This window comes from Urocampus carinirostris, chromosome 13 (genome assembly GCF_059441175.1).
Source record: "Urocampus carinirostris isolate Australia breed hairy pipefish chromosome 13, RoL_Ucar_1.0, whole genome shotgun sequence".
In the NCBI taxonomy this organism is placed as follows: Eukaryota; Metazoa; Chordata; class Actinopteri; order Syngnathiformes; family Syngnathidae; genus Urocampus; species Urocampus carinirostris.
The window spans coordinates 40703245-40726906 of NC_142361.1; the positions used below are offsets into that span (position 1 = coordinate 40703245).

General features: G+C 41.6%; 1 long non-coding RNA gene across 1 annotated transcript in view; it reads left to right on the top strand.

Moving 5' to 3' along the window:
* LOC148354554 (uncharacterized) overlaps positions 1-21782 on the top strand; it is an 86156-nt gene extending 64374 nt beyond the window's left edge. Inside the window, exon 3 of the long non-coding RNA XR_015852393.1 lies at positions 21479-21782. This is a non-coding gene — a long non-coding RNA (uncharacterized LOC148354554). The remainder of the gene's footprint in view (positions 1-21478) is intronic.
* Positions 21783-23662: the final 1880 nt, after the last annotated feature.

A 23662-nucleotide genomic window follows, 5' to 3' on the forward strand; every position in this document is an offset into this window, starting at 1 on the left:
CCTGGTACTCCATCCAGGGTAGCTGCTTTCCTGGGGTTCACCGTTTTTCAGCACATGATTCACTTCTTGCTACTGAAGTACCAGTGTGCTTCTAGTGGTTCCTAGTGGTTTTGGTGCGGCTGCTGGTGACCAGCCAACATCAAAGTGGCCAAAGAAATGATTTAATGCTCTGCCAGTGAAGCATCAGCCCCAACAGTCACCAGTCTGAGGCCCCTGAAGTGTGTGATCTTTTCTAGACCCAGCCACATCCATCTCAAACATTAGCCCTGCCTATCTAACTGGCAAAGAGCTGTCTGGTTGCAACCAGCTAATTTGTTGAAACCGAGTCTGTGATGTCATGGGTTGAACCAAGAAGTAGCCAGCCAATTGTGTTGCAGGGAGACATAAACCAATCTCGAACATTAACAATTTTAAACCCTGCCCAGTTAGTTCGCACAGAGGTAGCAACCAGCTAATTTGTTGAAACTTTGAGTCTGCTATGTCATGGGTCAAACTACGAAGTACCTAGCCAATCATATTGCAGGGCTGACGTACATCCATCGCAAACATTAGCATGTGAATTTCCAGCCCTTACAATCCGATTACCACAAAGGTAGCTATAAGCTAATTTGTTGAAATGTATAGTCGCTGATTGCATTTGTCAAACCAGGAAGTAGTTAGCCAATCATACTGCAGGGCAGATGTACATCAATTACAAACAATAGCATGATAGTTTTGAGTCCTTCCTAGTTAATAAAATAAGCGAAGAAGGGGCAACTTGCTATTTTTTTATGTTACGGGTCAAACCAGGAAGTAGCTAGCCAATCATATTGCAGGGCTGACGTACATACATCGCAAACATTAGCGTGTGAATATTGAGCCCTGCCTTAGCTAATTAGCACAGAGGTAGCATCCAGATTAAACATTCAACTTCAAAACTATGACAGTGGCTTTAAACATTGGCCTTGCGGGCCACAAAGGGCCCCAGAGCTACCCGATCAAGCCCACTGCCCTAAAGATAAAGCATTCTTTGCTAATAGTACATTCAAAAATCCTACATTTTTATGTTTTTCCATCATTTTTATTCATATTTTTCATCCTATCCAGACACAAGAGTTCTCCAGAGATGTTTGAAATCTTAAGAAAAAGAAAAAGTGGAACTTGGCAACGTGCGTGCGTGTGTTTTAACAGAGTCGTAAACCAGCAAAGACAGGAAAACGAGCTAAGCGAGCGCCAAAGCTAACATTCGAGCTAACGTGCAGCCGGCAGGTTGCCGGGATTAGCCGAGACGAATAACATGAAATCTTTAAGACTAAGCCACGCAAGCAAGCAGCTTTTGTCTTTTTGGACTGGTCCCACGAGGACGCCTTCCTGCTGCTGGTCCAGTTTCCCCACGAAAGCTAGCAGCTGCTGCCTGAGCTGAGCACAAAAAAATAGAAAAAAAACCACAACGTGTCACTTTGTATTATGAGAGCAGGAAACCATTAGCACAACGTTTAAACAAAGGTCCCATACTGCGTTGTGTGGTCTGGCAGTCATTTTAGTCTATGTCATTGAGAACAGTCTTTTTTTATAGCGTACCAAATACAGATGAACCTGCTTTACAATGTTTTTACTTCACAGTGTGGATTTTTTTTTTTTCAACCCCTCTTTTTGGCGTTCTTCCCACCATGACAATGCCAATCCAAGCAAATGGAAGTAAAATGTATTTAAACTTTAATCTGTTGTCTTCTCCCCCCTCTGCACCCACCCACTAACTCAACTGGACCAGGTTGAGTCACGCCACACTAAAAGTAAATCAAATATAATTTGTATTCACATGTATATTTATCTAATGTTATTTAATCCTAGGCATATAAATCACATGTCATTAGCACTTACTCTCTATACTTTGGGTTATTTGAATGTTTTATGTGGGATCCAGGACATTTGAAATACATGAGCTAAGCATGACTGTAGTTTTCTATCCTCAGAATGGATTCATGTCGACTAATAGCAGACAGGCATCTTAGAGGCAAACAAACACCGAAAGGTTGGAATTTTCCTCGTTTTAGGGAACACAAAATGAATCGATGTGTTATAGAATAGAATAGAATCTACCTTTATTGTCGTTGTTACAAAATGGGTTAACATATCATGACAACGAAATTGGGCATGACACTCCAGGTTCACACATTCACAGTGAGGTAAGGAAACCAAGAAGATAAGGAACAGAGAAGATAAGGTTATAAAACAAGGAGGATAAGGTTAGAGTTATAATTGACACAATATTTACACAAAGAAATATATAAAAAAATGATAGTGGGGGAAATGTCGTAACAAGGGGCTGAAAAAGCATCGCTCTATCCTAGGGACTACTGTCTCATTTTTGAATTTTTTATTCTTAATTTTTCTGATCAGAGTGGATATATTTAATACTTATTAGTTGTGTTGAGTGGCATTTCGATTGAATATACACAGTCAAGTTACATTTATTTGTGTTGCTCTTAGTAGCAAAATGTCTCAGAGCACTGCTCCAATGACACCATCCCCTGATCTGCAACCTACATGAGGGCAAGGATAACGCAAAAACCTCAACATGAGGGAAATAAGAAACCTTGAGAAGGGGCTTCACAAGTGGTAATCCCCCTTCCAGCATTATAAATTTTGCATTGGGTAACAACTACTCTACTTAGGAATTGAATTCTTTCTGGGAGTAGCTTTGTATCCTGAAAACTTTGTAAGTAGACACATTTTGATTGTAAATGCACTAATCCGTTCCAAGCCCTGCAATAGTACAGTATACATATATTTTTTAAAACATAAAAGTGCATCAGAACATGAAACAAGTACATGTTCAAATGAGACACTATAAACATAAAACGAGAGGCACATCATGTAAAAAACTGTCAGAACCCGAACCGACGGTGAACCCAGGCGCGTAACGTTTTCACCCAAGCTTTATTTTACGGGAACAGGGCAGTCATGCGCGGGAACACAAACGCCAGCGATTTGGCGATCTCTGGGCAGAAGAGATCGAAACTGGACAGGACAGACGGGATCAATACCAGATACAGGATACACGAGCAGATACCTGACAGGGCGGGACAAACGGGATCGATACTGGATACCAGACAGTGCAGGACAGAAAGAAGTAATACCGGATATTGGATACTGGAGCAAGATACTGGACAAGACGGGACAGACAGGATTGATACCAGATCCTGGAGACTGGAGCAAGATATCGTACAGGATGAGACAGACAGGCATCGATACTGGAGACTGGAGCAAGATACCGGACGGGACGAGACAGGCATGATCAATACCTGATACTGGAGACTGGAGCAAAATACTGGACAGGACGAGACAGGCATGATCAATACCGGAGACTGGAGAAAGATACCGGACAGGCGGGATCAATATCGGCTATTGGATACATGAGCAGGGTACCGGAAATACAAGTCTTGCAAGTGCAGAGGTTCGTTGACGGACTGACAAGGAGTAAATGAGAGCGCTGAGTTTGAATAGGAGGGAAGCCAATCAGTCAACGAGCAGCAAACAGGCGGGCCCAAGTGAGGGCAATGGGCGACTGTGACAAAAACTCAAAGAATAAAGGAAATAATGAAAATATTCATTTACCTATTTGCCTCACGTTTCTTAAAAAACGGATCCAATGACGTCTGCTTTTGCCGGCTTTTGACAATTCTTCGGAAATGCGCGAGGCAGCAGTCGCCGGACTTCCGCTGACTCATCTTAATTTGTCCTCCCTCATTCAACCACCAGCCAGACAACCGGAACGGAAAAGAAAAGGAAAAGTATGAGGTGGGCATCAATCATAAGCTAGTGAATAGAAGTATGTCATAAGTCTGGATTTAAAAAAAGTTCCATTGAGGTTGCAAATCCCATACCCGGAGGTAGAGCATTTCACAGCACCGGGGCCTGGATGGGGAACACTTTCGAACCTGCAGATTTCTTCTTGGTTCTCAAAACCCTAACCCTTGCCTGCCGTCCTCTGTCATCCGGGCCCCTCTGCGTCTGGATGCGCTGATTATCTTATCAGCCTCATGTCCCGTTCCCGCCATTCCTGTAAACAAATTCCTACCAGACCTGAACTTTTACTGCTCATTGAACTTAAGCCTAATCAGTGAAAATCTTCATTGCACTCAATACATGTAACTTGTATTCAATCGTATAAAATCCTTTATAGTATCCAATTAATCTAAAGCAGGGCTCAGGAACTCTATTGAGAAGGGGGCAAGGAAACAACTTGAGGGGTCTCTGTCATACTCAATATTTGGAGTTAATGCATGATACATTTACAATTATCCGATGGTGAAGGTTTCTACTTGGCAGGTTTTGACTATCTCGGGAGGTTTCTGGAACGTGACCCCTGCGAAAAAAGGGGGATTACCGTGAGCCCGCCCCCTTATGGTCACAGTGCGCACCTTGTTTCCCTCTGTTGGCCCTCGAGACCTACACGGGGAAACCCTTCCCGAGATTCCCATCAAATCGTTTCTGTCGGAGAGAGCCGACCGAACGGAAAGTGAACCCCTGACCCGAGCTGTCGCCCATCCCGCGGTAAACACAAGAAGCCAGTCATGGCCGCCCCCCGAAACCCCCATCCGAGTAGCGTGACAAACAAGCTCCGCACTGATTCCCGGCTGGAACGAGGGCTTCCACTTTAAAGGATGCCGTAATGGCTTCTGACTGGAAGCGGCCGTGCCTTGCAAAAAGCTCTATGAGCTGCAATGTTCTCTGGCACAAGTGGAGCTTTTCCACAAATTTCAGTCAGGTTTGATGGACTCGTGGAGCGTCGTGGACCAGACACCTTCTGTTCAAGGTCTGAATGTGTCGCCGATTCCGGGTGGACCGATGTGTGGGACGACATGCGCTCCAGGGCTCCATGCCCTTACAAAATGTTGTATTTTCCCTTACTAAATACAAAATCATCTTACACCAAATTTTTGTTTTCAAACATGTTTATTGATGGAGTTTAACATGTTATATTATACATGTGTTTCGTTCTATCATATATATTGTTAATGCACATTTTGTTGTGAGATCCTGAGTTGCTCGACATGAATGAGCTTTATTATAAAAAAAAGTTCAAAAATGAAGTCGCTTGGACCTTCACCGGAGAAGGAAAAAATACATGCAAATAGAATTAAGTAGAAATTTCTTATTCCAATTATGAATTCATTTTCTGCATTCAATTATTGTTGGTATTATACTGATTAAATGGATAACCACAAACCTGCCTTTTTAATATTCTCCTTTTATACTTCATTTTTTTCTTCACTTCTTTATACAACAATAATGATTCGTAATAGAATGCTTCAAAGCAAGTGAGCCGTTGGAGAGCCGGCTCTCTTGAATAAGTTGAGCCAAAAAAGCCGCTCCTCTAAAAAGAGACGGACTTCTTTTCACTACACAACTACCACGGAATGATGCATGATGGGAAATCCCCAGGCGCACAGTAGCCTCAAAGTGCTCGCTTCGTTTGCAATAAAAATAACGATACCGAGATAGAGGCTACCGCGGCAAACTCCTTTGACTTGATTGATTTGCCGTTTGGTGATCGTCGGTGTATACCGGATGGTACCCATCATCGACAAATTTGCGTTTTTCCGTACAGATTTTCTTGTACGTCGTACACGTCTTGAAATGCATCATAAACGTACTTTGTACGGCAAAACGGACAGCTTGACAGGTATGATGTACCGCCAAGCTAGTCAGAAAAGGATGATATTTAAGAACAAAAGCCGACAACAAAGATGCCATCAAAGCAAAACAAATCAGTCATCTCCAAATAACAAATAATATAACAGAAATAATGCTGATGTCACCATGGCAATGGTTCAAGAACCTCGAATTTCTCCAACGTGTCCCCCGGGTTAGGGCTCTCGAGGGGGGCAAATGGTGTGGCAAATCCTGACTTTTTTCTTTAGATTTTTCATTTTTCATTATATATATATATGTATATATATATATATATATATATATATATATATATATTTTTTTTTTTGTTTGTTTTTTTTTTTTGTTTGTTTTTTTGTTTTTGTTTTGTTTTGTTTTTGTTTTTTTTGGGGGGCGGGGCTATTTTTCATGGTTTGTTTTTCTATATAATCATTATGTATGTATTTTGTAAATGTTATTTTCGAAATTCTAGTTTTGTATTGTTTTAAAAAATGTTTTTTCATATTTTTACACAAATTCATTATTTCATTTTGTCCATTCATATTTTTCCTTGGATATATTTAAATTTTATTCCATTGTAACTTTATTACACAAGGCCATTATTGTCAGGACTAGAACAGGGAGCAGAACCCACTCGCGTAATGTTACTCACAGTTTATTGGGGAGAAGAGAAAGGAGCGCACACTCGATCCAGAGATCGTTGGTCGCGGGGAGTAGATTACTCGGAACGCGGGAGTGGTCAAATTCAAACAGATTGTGGCGAGAGCAAAACAGGAGCAAAACACAGGCAAAAACGGAGATGGATGTGTCAAAACAGAGTTTCGCAGACGCCCCGACAAAAGGCGACTCACAGGCGGCGTTTAAGTAGTGACAGGGAGCAATCCGTCAACAAGTTTCAGATGGTGTCCATGGGCGGGGCCAATTGTGCGCCGTGGCAACCGTGACAATTATTCTATTTTGAGTTTGTGAAGTTTTGGCCGTTTTTTTTATTATTTATTTATTTTTTAATATATGCATTGATATTTTATTATTTTAATAGATTGATTTTTGGTTTGATCTTTTTATATATAATTTTAAGATTATTATACAGGACCATTACTTTTTGGGGTGAAAATCACAGCCATTCTTTTTTCTTTTTGAATCTTTTTGTTTTTTAAATCGGGTTTAAAATCAAAGTATTTTTTAAATCTATTTTTATTTGAGGAAATGTCTGCCATCATTATTTATTTGTATCTTATTTGTGTTCTTTCATTTGACCAGTTTTAGCGCCAAGAGCCTGGTGAATTCTGCCCCCTAAGGCAGGAATGGAAGGACATAGAAAATCGAAAAAAACCGAATGAAAAATCTCAGACATAGATTCTTTTATGAAGGCGAATGGAAGTCAGGCAACGTCTGGCTTGCCAGGCTCGCTCCAGAGAGAAATACAGAATCCCCTTGCAAAGCTCCACACACACACGTCCTTTTTTTTATACATATTTCTTGTCTTTGAGCATAAAGACTCGTTGTTGCAAAATTCCGCACACTGGCCCGGCTGTCGAGCCCGGTTTGGCCCTCGGACGACATCCGGAAGGTGTCCTTTCCCGTGTTTGGCACCAAAGATCTGCTCCTGGGCTTGGACCGAAATTCAACCTTCTATTTTGGGACTCGTTTATGAGACGGCATTCATTCATTTCACTCTATTTTCTTTAAAAAAACAATAATAATAATAACTGGATGTATGATAGATAGATAGATAGATATACTTTCTTCATCCCCATAGAGAAATTCCCACTTCCAGCAGTATCCTTGTGTTGAAAAATAAAATAATAAAATGAAAGTTATAAAAGAAAAAAAATACCATGTTGATATAGAGTATTTAAATAGTGTTACGGAAAATAAGAATAGGGTAATATGCAAATGTGGAGGTGAGGTTTAATGTGGGCTTTTACTCCCCCGGGTGGAGTTAAAGAGCCTCATGGCATGAGGAAGAAATGATCTCCTCAGTCTGTCCGTGGAACAAGACTGTGACAGCAGTCAGTATAGTGGAACTCCTGGATACAATGTTGATCTGTTTTGAGGCGGAGATCACAAAATGAAATTGTTATGTAGCGCGGATACAAATTTATTCTAATTAGGTGATGTAGCATTATCGGGTGCTAAAGAAATGATTTTAACCAATACTTTTTTGAGCAATTCAATTAAAGAGCCAAGTTTATTTCTTTCAAAACTTGGCTCTCCTTTTTGGAGAACCACATGGTTTTTTTAGATCATGATCTCATGGGAACACTGTCAGGACCAGAACAGAAACAGGATCCATTTGCGTAACGTTTACCACAAGTTTTATTGAAGGAAAGAGGAAGGTCCGCACCCACGAGCCGGAGTTCGCTGGACGCGGGAAGCAAGTCGCTCTCGTACTCGGGTCGTGATCTGAACAAAGAAGTGGATCTTCTATGGCCAGCGATGGTGGTGTCAGGGACAGGAAAACTGGTCGGTAGCCGGGAATGGGAGAGCAAGGTGTGGTCAGGGTCGGAAATGAGTCGTAAGCCAGAACGGGAGAGTAGACGTGGTCAGGATCAAAACAGGTCGTAGCTGGAGACAAATGGGAGCAAAACGGGACAGGTGGGAGTCAGGGTCCAAAAAGGCTTGCCTAGTATACACTGAGGTTTGCAGACATACTGACAACATTAGTGACAGGGAGCCAATCAGAACCCACGGCAGTTCGCGCCAAATGAGCGGGCACAGCTGAGTCACATCAGTAATCTTGACAAACACAATGAAACCGTTCTTTGGTTTGGTTTGATTTTTGTCCTTTTGTCTGTATTCCATCTTGCAAGAATTTTGGTTACTCAAGGAACATCTCTGTCTTTTTCCCTTCTTTGTTTTTATTGAAATTCAAGGTGCTGATGAAGGGAAATTGCAGGGATGTATCAGTGGGTTAGAAGGGAGTTAGCAGGGAGTTAGCAGTTATCAGGTTGAAAAGCAGTTGCGTTTGTGCGTCAATCTGAGGATTTTGCTCTTAAGCTTTGCTTGACAAACTTTTGCTTGCATTGTCTCTCGAGCACATGTTGGGTTTGAAGTATGTATATGGCTGTCTATCAGGAAGTTCCTGTCACCTGACAGGAAGTTGGGGAACTTTTGTCCACTGTTGTAGCTTTTTTTTCAATATTTTGAGAACACATTTTTATCTGAGGTTTTCTTGTGGAAATCACCATTGTGCCCGACCTAATCCAGACCCTAGCTCCAAAGTCGATTGAGTTTGAGACCCTTGATGTAAAAAGTCCATCGTCGTCAAAATAAGAAACTGGCATCCTTTTCACTTTCCTTTGCAGGTGTCCAATCGTAAAGACGGAATCCACCTATCGCTTCGACATCTATAAGACGCGTAAATCAGTCTTTTTTGGTCTAGCCTGACGCTGCACCCTCGCAAAACTCCAACTCTACTCGTTATATTTTCACATGGGGTAAATTCCAAAAGTGCAGACTTTATTTTTTTGTCCGAGCACGTCGACTGGTTTCCTCTGCAGCGAGCCCCCCAGATACGAAGAAATTCCACTCAGACGCTGTGATAAGACAGATTTATGACTTATTTTTCAGGAAAAATGAGGATCAACGCAGAAAAACTCAGATCAGTACTAATATTACAAATGGTGGTCCTAGTTATGCAACTCTAGCTTTTGTTATAATGGGAATATTTCTTGTGTAAACCACAATTGGTTCAACACAGGGGTCTCCAACGTGCACCCCAAGGACAGTTTAGGTGCCCGCAGATGTCACGACCAGAACAGAGACAGGACCCACTTGCGTTGCGTTTCTCACAAGTTTTATTGGGAAGAAAGAGGAAGGGTTGCGCCCACGATCCGGTGATTGCTGATCGCTCTGAACACCGAAGTGGATCTTCCGTGGCGAGCGATGGCAGTCTCTGGAACGGAAAACAAGTCAGTAGCCGGGACAGGAGAGCAAAAAACGTGGTCGGGGTCGTCAGCGAGTCGTAAGTAGATGTGGTCGGGAACAAAAGAGGTCGAAAGCCGGGACAGGAGAGTCGACGTGGTCAGGATCAAAAACGGGTCGAAGCTGGGGGATAGACAGGAGCAAAAAACAGGTGGGAGTCAGGGTCGAAAAATGCTTGCCTATGGTTAACTGAGGTTTGCAGACGGACTGACAAAAGGGGACGGATAGCAGTGGGTTTAAATAGGGCCAAGGAGCCAGTCAGAGTCCGAGGCAGTTGGCGCCAAAGGAGCGGGCACAGTTGATTCACATCGGTAATCATGACAGCGGACCCGCTCTGAAAATAGCTCACCAGTGCTGGGTCATTGTGATTTTCTAGTCAAATAATTTTTTTTATTGTTGATTGAGTCAACAGGATAAACTAGACAGGAACGAAACTTGAAACTGATATTAAACAGGACAAAAATAAACAGCAACAATACCGGACAGGAAACAGGACCGAGTCAAAACCCACGTCTTGCAGGGCAGAGGTTCGTTGACGGACTGACAAAGGGAGATTGAGAGCACTGAGCTTAAATAGAAGGAAAGCCAATCTGTCAACGAGCCGCAGCTGGCGCCACACGGCGGGGCCAATGGCAACCATGACTAAAACAAAAAGAAAAAGATCAGCAGTCTCTAAGATGGTAGAGCTGTAGAGCAATCGATATCATTAAAAATTGTCCAAATTTGGCTCATTTTTCTGCTCTCTATTTTTGTCTTCCGGATAGAACTCCATTATTACCCAAAACCCCTCGAGACCTTTCCGTTTTTGTAACAAAGTGCGATGTAGCCAAGCTGTGTGTGCATTGTTAAAGCAGAATGTCAGAATTCATGTCAGTTTAGAGCAGCCCATTGACACAAAAAGATTGTCCATCATGGATCGGTATACAGTAGGTGTTAGCTGCAAGATCGAGACTAAATTTCATCAAAGTCAGCAAAAAAAACAAAAAAACTTATTTTTATCGGCACTGGATTTCTTCCTTTGGTCATGATTACTGATGCGAGGCACCTGTGCCCGTTCCTTGGCGCCACCAGCCCTGGGCGCTGATTGGCTCCATGCTACTTTTTAAAACCCCCTTGTCCCGGTTACCAGATCACCTGCGAACCTACACTACCCGCTAGGCAAGCTTTTGTGACTCCTGATCAGTGCTCCCTCTAAGCTGCGCGCGTGCGCAATTGCGCACTGCTCGCGCATTCTCAGCGCACAAGAAAATCCGTCTAGCGCAATGTTCCCTCTAAACTGCGTGTGTGAGTTTTTAAAGTTTTTTGAGAACCGGCTTCTTCGGCTCGGCTCACTAAAAGGAACCGGCTCTTTCGGGTTCCAAACGGCTCTTCGGGTTGTTTTTGCTTCTTTCATCCCAACACGACCAAATATGATGTAAAGTTATGCACAACATGACACAAGGGAAGGGGGGAATAGAACAAAAAAGAAAAAAATACCAAAATGAAAAAGTAGTGTAAAGCTGAGAAAAAAAAACAAAAGGAAGAGAAAAAAGAAGGAAAAATTCGGAAAAAGCCAGAAAAAAAAGAAAAGAAAGAAACAAAGGGAAAAAAAAAGGAAATAGAGAACAAAAAGAAAAAAGTAACAGTTAGGAAAAAATACAAACACAATGAGATTTTTTTAAAAGGGATTAAAAAAAATGAAAAAAAACAGGGAAAAAGAAGAAAAAGTTTGTTGTATTCAAATAATTTCCATTTATATCAAGTGAATCTTGTTGCCCACATTGTACTTCCACTCAAAAATGGGATTAAGTACAGTTGTGTATCTTACAACCGACTCAATAAGCCCCCCAAAATGTTAGTATTATGCGACAAAAGATATCAGGAAATAAAAGAAATGGATATCTTGTGAAAGAATTGTAAGCACAAAGGACGTTTGTAGGCCGTACAAGCTTTGCAATAACACATGAGTCAATTCATTCAAAAGAGAAAAATCATTTTGCGTTGCCGGAAACTCAGCAAAATGTAACGTGATGTCAAGTTTTGGACATGTTTGATCATGATTTAGTTGCCACACTTGGGATCGCCGTTGCTCACTGTCGTTTCAAGCGTTGCTCGCCGACTTTGCGTGAACCCTCAGACCCTTAAGGAAAATGAGAGGGAACATTGCCTGTACCCTTTCTGGATAAAGCTGAGTAAAACGAACACAATTGGGTCCCGTCTCTGTTCCTGGTCCGTGTCATACTGGAAAGTGCTTGAATTTGGCCATGAAACGAACCCGCGTTTGTTCTCTGATTCCAGGACACAATAGCAATGAGGTTTCAAAAACCTAATCATCGACAGCTCCCGTTTTTTCTTCGGCGTTCTGGCTTTTCGTGGCTTTTCGGGCTTTGCAGATCTCAACATGTTTGTCGGCTCGCTAGGAGTCTTGCGCAACTTTGTAACAAAAAGGACGAAGATCCGTGTTATTGAACTCGCACGGTTGCTAAGCAACCGCTGCCAGGTGTATCCCGGTAGGGGAAAAACCTGTTCCTTGTTCCGTCTTCCGGATCTTGGAAAATGTCCGTCGATCAGTCAAATCAATCCAGATGGTGGAGCGTACGATACCGTGGTTGTCAATCATCATAAATCAATCCACCGCTAAATAAAAGATGCTATTTCGAGACTGTGGGCGGATCCAACCGGTAATTATTATTTTATGAGGTCCATAAATTTCAACGCTTTGAGGGCTGATTCTATGAATGATCCTGTCTTGTGATTTACGACCATTTTTTCTGATCATATATTGATATTGGTCGTTATCTTTCCAAAAAACAGCATCGGATTCATTTGTATTTCATCTAAAAGACTGAGGAGATCATTCCTTCCTCATGCCGTGAGGCTCTTGAACTCCACCCGGCGGAGTAAAGGCCCACATGAAACCACACCCCCTACATTTGCATATTACCCTATTTCTTTGACAGTGTGTATTTTACATAGCACTATTTAAATACTCTATAGCAAAACGTTGTATTGGGTATTTTTGTACTCTAGATCTTTTATTTTATGATTTTATTTTTCAACACAAGGATACTGCTGGAAGTCTGAATTTCCCTACAGGGATGAATAAAGTAGCTATCTCTCTCTGTCTCTCTATCTAGACATCAATCTATCTAGACATCTATCTATCTATCTAAAAAAATCGTAGATATTTGTGTGAACGTGGGTTCTGACTCGGTCCTGTTTCCTGTTGGTATTTCCTGTCTGGTATTGTTCCCGTCTATTTGGTCCTGTTTAATATTCTCTCCAGTTTTCGTTCCTGTCTGCCAAAACAAAAAAAACAACAACAAAAAACCACTGCTAATACAAATATTGGCATTGGGAAATACTCCATATCGGTATCCTGAACTGCTAATGCTAATGCATTGAGAAACATGGCCTAGCTTGAATAGAGATGTCTTTTTTTCCAGCATTTTCACAATATTTCTGTTAGGACCCGAACAGAAACAGGACCCAATTGCATAACATTTACCACAAGTTTTATTGAAAGAAAGAGGAAAGGCTGCACCCACGATCCGGTGTTCACTGGACAAGGGAAACAAGTCGTTCTCGTATTCGGACTTTGATCTGAACCTGCAAGTGGATCTTTCGTAGCATGCGATGGCGGTGTCAGGAACGGAAAAACTGCTCGGTAGCCAAAACTGGGAGAACAAAGCGCGGTCGAGGTCGAAAACGAGTCGTAAGCCAGGACGGGAGAGTAAACGTAGTCTGGAACAAAAATAGGTTGTACGCCGGGACGGGAGAGCAGACGTGGTCGGGATCAAAACAGGTCGTAGCGGCAGACAAGCAGGAGCAAAAACGGGACAGGCGGGAGTCGGGGTCGAAAAAGGCTTGCCGTGTATAAACGGAGGTTCGCAGACGGACTGACAACAGGGGACTGACGGGACAGGGTTCAAATAGTGACAGGGAGCCAATCAGTACCCGCAAGGGTTTGCGCCAAATGAGCGGGCACAGCTGACTCAAATCTGTAATCATGACAATTTCCTGTCCCGCTTCTAGAATGCAGTCCTTTTCTGGAGGTATGAGGAAGACAACCTAGGCTTGGGGGCCAATGTGTGAACTCCTATGAACCTATTTACCATGCATTTGCTAACAAGTTAAACATGAAGCAGTAAGACCCTTCCAGATAACCTCTTCACCTTAAAAGATCTTCCTCAAAGGACTAAAAATAATTCCAAGTGACAAATTGGTCCTGAGGCTTCCCAGGGTCCAAATACACTTCAAGGTCAAACGTTTTGGGGGTAAAATGGGGGCAGTCATGTCCTGAAGGTCAACACTTGCAGCCACGATGTCATCCAGGTGTCAAACTCATTTAAGGGGGGGGGGGGTTTGCCCCCCCAATGACTCGTCAAACGCGGGTCAGAATATGACCCGAAGGAATGTCAAGATAGCCGAGGCGTTATTGACGCGCTCGGGAATGGAAAATGGATCGGAAATGCTTGACTCGGACCGTTGGGGCTCAATCAATGCCTGATTCCTTCCTATTCACTCCAAAAATCTTAAATATTTTATATATCTGAAAGAGGGGCTTTCAAACTAAAGCGGTACCTCTACTTCCTGCTTCTGGAAGTAACATTGTCACCTGAAACACTTATAAGTAAAGACGTATTTTGATAGTAAATAAGGGAAAATGTGCTCCAAGCCCCATAAAAGAGCTTTAGAACGTGAAACCAATACATATTAAAATGAGATGACTGCACAATAAACAAAACAAGAGGCACATCATGTAAAAAATAAACAAGGGATAAAGGAAATCATGAAAATGTTCATTTACTTTTTAACTAAGATCTTTGTTTACTGGTCCTCAGTCGTGTTTTTGGCCTGGCGTTTTTTTGAAAGACTGATCCAATGACGTCTGCTTTTGCCGCTTTGGACAATCTTTGGGAAATACCCGAGGCAGACGTCATCATCGTAAGCGATAGCCCTTTCTGGGTGATTCCTTTCCACAAATTCTAAAACTTAATATATGTTTTGCCAAAATGTCTTTCATTTGGGCTGCCTCCTCACTTTTGTCTCTGTGTGTTTTTTCATACCATTCTATTATCTCTTACTTTGTTTCAATGGCCAGAAAAAGTATCTTTCTCTTCTTTTCTCCTTGTCCACTCTTCTGAATGTCCTGCATGGCGTTCATTGTGAAGGATAGCTCTTTCTAGCGGTACCATATAGAAGACAGAGCAGGAAGGGGACACGAAGAGCACGCTGGGATTCACACGTACACAACAGGTTGCCAGGTACAACTCGGCAAATAGCAACGAGTGCTGTATTGTATTTTTGACTTTGTATGCTGAAACACCTTTGTAACGAGAGGCAATATTTCCCTCTACAGGTACTTTGTATTCTGATTAGGATACATCGGGACACAAGATATTTGAGAGATTTTAAAGATGACTGAAATTGACACTAGGTGAGGAATATTATCAAGAAAGCGATACAGAAATGACGAAAAAGCATGAATGGATTCGATTGCTCTCTTATATTTGAAACTCATCAAACGTGACAGGGTACATAGCATTTCTGTGTACTTGTACTACAATCAGAGCAGTAAACAAAACAAGAGGCACATCGTGTCAAAAATAAACAAGGGATAAAGGAAATCAATAACCTTTTCACTAGGATCTTTGTTTCCTGGTCCTCAGTCGTGTTTTTGACCAGGCGTTTTTTGAAAGACTGACCCAATGACGTCTGCTTTTGCCGCTTTGGACAATCTGTGGGAAATTCCCGGCAGACGTCATCATCATGAACGAATCATTAAAGGGAATGATTCTTGCAGGTTGGGAATTCATTATCAAAATGTATTGTTTACCAAATTGTTCCAATAAGTTATCTGACTCAATTAACCATGCTTGTTTAAGATCAGGTCATTGTGCAATTTTGTAATTGCAATCCTGTGCAGTCCTTTGAGACATTTTGGTGATTCAGGGCGTCAGAAATAAATGGGACTTGACTTGATTTCTTTCAAATGAATCAATCCCGTGTCCTATAGTAGCGTAGCAAGCTATCTAGAGGGTCTGAGAAGGGCGGCAGTGCTTCATAAAGCTCTCGTAAACTGCTTCGTTTCCTGAACCTCACAGAGAGTCATCAACACTGTCCAAAGACTCACGGGCTGCTCTCTGCCCAGTCTGGAGAACATTGCCAGCATATAATTGCATACCCCTCTCACCCTGGCCACCCTGCTGCCCTTTGGCACATGCTCCAGGTCCCTTCAAACTTAAATATGAAGTGGCTCCAAGATAATGGACTTCATTATTATGTTCAACATTTTAAAATCCTTTCCAGTATTTTTGTCTTTCCTCGGAGCATTTTAGCGGATAAAGGAGCTGAAAGAATGCGCCGCGAGCTAGCCGGGAGCACAATACGACGGCGCCCCGTTTTGTCAGCGTTCCGACACGTCCGTTTTAAAGATCCCGTTCCATCCTTAAGATAACAGCAAGATGGCAGAAACTTGGCTCCAAATCTTCCCGAGATGAGCGAGACGTTCATTGTTTGTGCTCTCGACGGCGCAAGAAATGCCCAGATTTAGGACGCTAAACCATACGATTTTGGTCCCGATCCAAATCTCAGTTGTTATTGATATTTCCTGAATCTATACCTTTGGAATTTAGCCATATGACATTTAAGAAGTCTCAAAGGGTTGTAAAGATTACAACCTATTATGACAGAATACCCCGATCTAAAACCTACATGAGGGCAAGGAAATGCTCAAAAACCTCAACATGAGAAAAGTCAAGTCATGTTTATTTGTGACGTCCTTGAACACAAAGAGTCTCAAAGGGCTGCACAGACCACAGACTATTGCAAACTACAGACTACTATGACACCATCTCCTGATCTAAAACCGACACGAGGGCAAGGAAAAACTCAAAAACCTCAACATGAGGAAAGTCAAGTCAAGTGATGTCATGTTTATTTGTGACGCCCTTAATCACAAAGAGTCTCAAAGGGCTGCACAGACCACAGATTATTGCAAACCACAGACTACTATGACACTATCCCCTGATCTAAAACCGACATGAGGGCAAGAAAAAACTCAAAAACCTCAACATGAGGAGAACAGACATTACACAGACATCATAAAATATAGGAAATAATATCGGAATAAAAGCTTCCTGAGGTCAACATCATTCATAAGCCAAAGAATCAAAGTGTGTTTTGAGGTGTTGGGAATTAATGATCAAAATGTTCCGTTTACCAAATTGTTCCAATAAGTTATCTGACTCCATTAACCAAACACAAGCCACATTCACCCAACCATTTATGCGCGCTCGTTTTTTGAGGGAAAAGGTGAACAAGAAAGCCGACATTTCCACACGGGGACAGATTTAATTTCTTTATCAATTTAACTAAGTGTACTCCATCGAAAACGGACGAATTAACGACGTCCTGTAGCTTTCTCCTATTGGCCATCTTCTCCCTGCATAATGGCGTGCCGACTCCTCCCATGGGCGTGCCAAGGAAGCCCTCCCTGGGCTTCACCATCTCGTCAAAGAGCGTCGCGATGTCTGGAATACCCAAAACAACACCGAGCGTTTCTACGTCATCAGGGCCTTTCTGCGTCACCACCGTCTGGATGTGCTGATTATCTTATCAGCCGTACGTCCCGTTCCCGCCATTTTTGTCAACATTTTCCACCAGGGTGCCCTGACTTGGCACCACAGCCCAGCCAGTGAATATCTTTTGCATTAAATGTAATTTGTATTCCATCGTATAAAATCCTTTATAGTCAAATGTATAAAATCCTTCAGAGGATGGATTTAAACACTCCACCGTGGTTGTAGACGTAAAGCAGAGGGCGTTCCACAGCATCCGATCCCGAATGGAGAACGCTCTCGAACCTGCCGATTTCTTCTTGGCTCTTAGGATAACGAGTAGACTGGTGTATTCCCTTATCCAATTTGAAAACCGAACTGGAATAGAAATAAAACTCACATTTTCTTACTTTTCCAATTTTTATGCTCTACCAACCAAAAACGATCCCGCCTATTTATTTCTACTTAATGTGTTTCACGCTCCAGAACAGCGTTGACAAAAGCAGTTAGGTGCGATTGAAATGAAAATATATAAAGGCTGTTTGAACTCCGTTGGGCATTGTCAACACATGCCTAATAGAGAAAATAATCTACTTTCGACTCTCAAGCGACACGCCCCACCTTTAAAGGGACAGTGTGTAATATTTAGTGCCTCCTAGTGGTACAAAAATACACAAATATGGATTTAATAATTGGCAAAAATACATGAACTATGATACCAATGCTAATTTGTATAAATATGAATAGGTCGAGAATTGTGTACTTCTACATCGTGGAATCTGTATCTAGTAGTCGCCGCCATGTTGGTCAGGCATCTTGCTTTTACTGTACCCTTAAGATGTTAAACAAGACGTTGGTCTCAGAAATTATATTGTTATATATCCTGTTGCAGCAGTCTCCGACATGAATTAATTACATTTTTTATTTAATTGTATTTATTTAAAAATCCAAGTATCCAGTATTAAATTAATCAGAAATTAAAGTTTTTGCAACTGCTAGCTGGGTTAACAAATAACAGTGCTAAATATTAATCCTAGCATCGCGGATGTGGATGCTAGCTGCTAGCTGCTAGCCTCTAATGCATCCACTAACTGTGGCTAGCTTCACTTTAGTCAAGCTCATCACTTTCGCAGTTGATCCTAAATTGAGCAGCTATTTCGACTATTGTCACAATCCTTGACTTTTAATGCTAGTTAGCGTGGACGTGAATGGCGGCAGCTAGCCGCTAATCCACCACTCTCCCTTTTGTTGCCGATAGCCCGACTTTTCGACTCGTCTTTTTGACGCTGATTGTAATAATGATCTGGAAAGAGTTTAAGGAATCTGTTCATATTTTTCGTCTTTGTTTTCATGCCGACACGGGGACGGAAACGTCAATAAAAGCGAACCAGCGCTTGGCAAAAGTGGAAAGGAATCCCGCTGAGCTTGGCAACCGATACAAATCACAACACGTTTCTATGCGGTATTATGCAACGTGGAGCACTCGCTCAATCAAAATGTATGCATAACCTTTGAAAAGAAGTGAAGCGGGTGGCTCAAATGTGTTTGACTATATTCCAACACAAAATTTTCCCCTGTCCACACTCAATATATTATGTGAGCTGTTGAGCTGGTACGGTAGAGTCAAGGGTGGATGCAGAGGGGAGGAGACAGCGGGTTCAAAGTAAACTGATTTTAAAATTTTTGCTGATGAAGATTTGCATGCCCTCACAAGATTGCTTTAAGGTTGCGATTTGTGTCCCTTTCTCATAATCCTTGATCATTGCAAGCTTCGTTCCCATGGTCGTCACGTTTTTACTCCTCCCTTTATCCTTACTGTAAGCCATAGAGAATAAATACAGTAGACAAAATACTTTATTGTACTGCGGACATGCAAAGTATGTTTAAAGCACACAAGATTCTGAACTGAACAAAGTGTAGCACATTCAAGGTTGGGTCAGAATTCTGCAATGTCATGACCAAAATAATGAAACAATGTCAGAACACGTGCATCGAATACTATGTTCTCATTCGATTACAGTCATTTACTTTTGGGGCGTTGTCTCACTTTTGTAAAACAAAGAGACATTCTGGGTAGTTGATGACCAGTCCACAGGAGGCCGGTCAGAGTGGTTAATACAATTGCTCCATCGATTAATTAAGTAATTAATGAATTGTTCATCCATCCATTATCCGCTTATACTCAGTAGGGTCGCGGGGGTGCCGGAGCCCATCCCAGCCGTCTTTGAGCCGTGGGCAGAGGACACCCTGAACTGGTTGCCAGCCAGTGGCTTCAAAAGAAAAATCCATCGTGGGAAGTAGTTTATCCAAATGAATAGTGTCACTCTCACAATGTAATGTCTATGTGTTGCTGTCATGGATTTTTGTGACAATTTGACGTATTACCTATCTATTTTTCAGTGACGTTGACTAAGTTTTGTGTACATTTATTACTGCCTGGTCGTCCTAAAAAAGGGGTAACCACTTAGTCTCTTATTTACTTCATGCAGAGGTTTTTGAGTTTTCCCTTGCCCGCCTGTCGGTTTCAGATGGGGAGAGGGTGTCATTGTGGTCTGTGCAGTGCTTTCAGACATTTTGTTATGCGACATCCATCCATTATCTGCACCGCTTATCGTCAGTAGGGTCGCGGGGATGCGGGAGCCCATCCCAGCCGTCTTCGAGCCGTGGGCAGAGGACACCCTTACCTGCTTGCCAGCCAGTTGCAGGGCACACAGAGATAGACCACCGTTTACTCGCTAGGGACATTTAGGGCCGGCCAATTAACCTAACATGCATGTTTTTTTGGGAATGTGGGAGGAAACTGGACTTAAACCCACGCAAGCACGGGGAGAACATGCAAACTCCACACAGGAGGTTCGATCTCATGACCTTAGAACTGCGCCGCCGCCGTGCTGCTTGTCACGCGATATGCGACTTGATAATGAGTGCACGAGAGGCTAGAGAAGGTAACTGTGGAAAAAAGTGTAAGTTTCGTGTTGTAAGTGGCCGTGGCGTGCTAAATGCAGGATAAGCTAGGCCAAAGGCATCAGCTTCTTCAGCTTGTGATGTACACTGAAAATGTATAAGATGGTGTTTTTGCTTATTATTAGAATCAATCGTGTTTTCATAAATTTGATAAAGTAGTTTTACTCCACTAGGGAGCACTATATCATACACACTAGGGCTTTGCAGGGAAGAAATATGGTAAACAGCGTTCCCTCTAAGCTGCGCGCGTGCGCAATTGCGCACTGCTCGCACATTCTCAGCGCACAAGAAAATCGAGCCAGCGAACAAAAGTCAGGGCTCAAAATGACTAATTAAGAAGCGACTTAAGTCAAAGTTACAGTGCATGAAGGTCAAAATACAGGGGTTCCCCTGATGTGTGTCCTAAATGCGGTATTTTGAAGTCGAGTCAGAGTAGAACGAAGTTGAGTAAAGTTAGTAGAGTTGGTCGAGAACCGGCTTCTTCGGCTCGGCTAACTAAAAAGAACCGGCTCTTTCGGGTCCTAAACAGCTCTTCGGGATGTTTTTGCTTCTTTCATCCCTATATGACCAAATATGATGTAAAATTGTGCACAAAATGACTTAAAGGAAGAGGGGAATAGAACAAAAAAGAAAAAAATACCAAAATGAAAAAGTAGTGAAAAGCTGAGGAAAAAAAGAAACAAAAGAGAAAAAAAGAAGGAAAAATTTTGAAAAAGCCAGAAAAAAAGAAAAGAAAGAAATGTAGGAAAAAAAACTAAATAGAGAACAAAAAGAAAAAAGCAACAGCTCGGAAAAAAATAAACACAATGAGATTATTTTTAAAGGAATTTTTAAAAAAGTAGAAAAAAAACACGGAAAAAAGAAGAAAAAGTTTGTGTTGCATTCAAATAATTTCCAATGATATCAAGTGAATCTTGTTGCCAACATTGTACTTCCACTCAAAAATGTGATTAAGTACAGTTCTGTATCTTACAACCGACGAAATAAGCCCCCCAAAAATGTTAATATTATGCGACAAAATATATCAGGAAATAAAAGAAATGGATTTCTTGTGAAAGAATTGTAAGAACAAACGACGTTTGTAGGCCGTACAACCTTTACAATAGTAAATGAGTCAATTCATTTCAAAGTGATTTTTTTTTTTTTTGCATTGCCCAGAAACTCAGCAAAATGTCAAGTTTTGGACATGTTTGATAATTAACTATCTTGCCACACTTGGGATTATGGTGGCTCACTGTTGTTTCAAGCGTTGCTCACCGACTGTGTGAACGCTCAGACCCGTAGGGAAAATTAGAGGGAACATTGATGGTGAATGTCTTTTTTTTTTGAAGTGCTACGGAACATTAAAGTGAATAAATATTGAGAGTATAATAACCGTTTTAATTTTGCAGGACGAGTAAACATCGGGCAAAGGAGAGGACGCCTAAATTGGACCACAGCGACCGCGGTAAGAGTGCGGCTAAACCTCGGGAACAAAGTTTGACTTTCAAGCGTGGCTAAAACCAAGCTAGCCGACCGCACGTGCAGAAATTTCCTTCTCGCGCTGCTTTGCTAGCTTGCTAGCTAGCTTGGAGGCATACGAGTACGTGCATGAGCGCACTTCTAGAAGCTCAACTGTTGATTTTCCCTTTCAAAGCATTCCACTCTGTTGCGGCGACTTGTAAAGTGGGTCTATTCCGCAAGCGGGAAAGTAGAAAAAGCCAAGATCCCTAAAATCATAAAGAGACAGTGAACCTCCTTGATGTCAAAATAAAGATGTCAGTCATCATGAAACACAATATTGATTTGATCACTACAAATGCTTGAAGAGTCATAACAACTTGCAATTTTTTTAAATACTTGAAGTTCGAGAAAATGAGCATTTACTATCACCTAAAAGGAACTGAAATAAATGCTGGCCATCTTGCTGCTACAGGTCTCTGAAAAGCTCAAAAAAGAGAAGTAGAATGGTGCATTTGGGTCACTTTGACCCTCCGTAGGTTGTATTCTTCTTTGTACTTTTTAGGCACTCTTTGGGTTGCACGACAGCATACAGTGACACCCAGTGGTCAGATATACACAATGACCCTTTAAGATGGAACTATGACGATCCCAGAAAAGGCAAAAAAAGAATGATTTGTTTAGGTCACTGTCCCTTTAATTAGAACAAAAGGTCAAATGTGTTGGTCACGTGTCAGCAGCTGTTTTGAGTCCAGGTTTTTTAAAAATGATAATTGTAAAGAATATTTTACATTAAATCACATTCCAATGCATTTTTTAAATGACTTTTGTATTTTGGGAGAATATTTCTTTAGCTTTATTTGCAAAACAAGTCAAAAGTGCTCGGGCTATTTGGTCGTTGAGATCTTCATGGTAATATGTTACTCTGCTGCCCTCTCTTGCCAGAAAAAGGTATTGCGACTACGTTGAGAAGCGTATTTATCAAAGGAATATCATTCTGCGAAATAGTTCTATGCAGAAAATTCAAACGAGGTTTGCAAAAGTAATAGCCCCAGCCTAAAAAACACGAACAAAAAAGGGATTTTTAAACAATATTCATAATTAAATGGGACAATCATTGTGAATTTTGACTGGATTCATTTTTAATCAATACAAAATTTAAAAACGTTCACATTCAGTAACAACTCGTTATTTTTTCTGTTTTTTAAAAAAGTATTCCCTAGAAAACTTCTACAGTTTAGGACTGGGGTAGGCAAACTACAGCCCGCGGACCGCATGAGGCCTGTCAGGCCATATAATATAATAAGTATATGTATTTATGGTACCACTTATGAAAAGGTGTAAATCGGGTGACACTTTTGTCCCCAGTGTCCCCAACATGCATTGTTCTTCAGTTGCTATTCTGATCATAAGATTGTTTGTCATATGTTTTAAATTCAAAGGCGAAAAAGAACTTTCCGAGCTATCCTTATTACGTTTTAAGTTTTTCAATGCATCATCTCAAATGTCGTGCTTAAAAGGGACATTATTTAGGACTTTGTTTGATTTCTGAGCCTTTCAAAAACAATTCAATGAAATTGATTAGAAACAAAAACTAAAAAAAAAAATGGAGTTAAAAAAGATAAATGCCATTGCTATTTAAAAAATACATTTTCCGTCTTTTTTACTTTAACCTGAATGGAATGTGCGAAACATATGCCAAATCATGTACATGTGCCTATTTTTTTCCTTCATGTGTTGCCGAGGTATCAAAATGGAGACTCTCGGTAGATAGAAAACTTAAAATCAGGATTTATTTTTCGACCCAATATGGCCCATGACAGCGCAGTGGTTAGCATGTGTGCGGCACAGTTCTGAGGTCATGGGTTCAAATCCAGCTACCAACCTTCCTGTGCAGGGTTTGCATGTTCTCCCCATGCTTGTGTGGGTTCACTCCGGTTTCCTCCCGCATTCCAAAAACATGCATGTCAGGTTCATTGGCCGGTCCAAATTATCTCTAGGTGTGAATGAGCGAGTGAGTTGTCTGTCTTTGTGTAGCAAGCAGTTCAGGGTGTCCCCTGGCCACTGCCCAGAGATAGCTGGGATGGGCTCCAGCACCCCCGCGACCCTACTGAGGATAAGCAATGCAGATAATG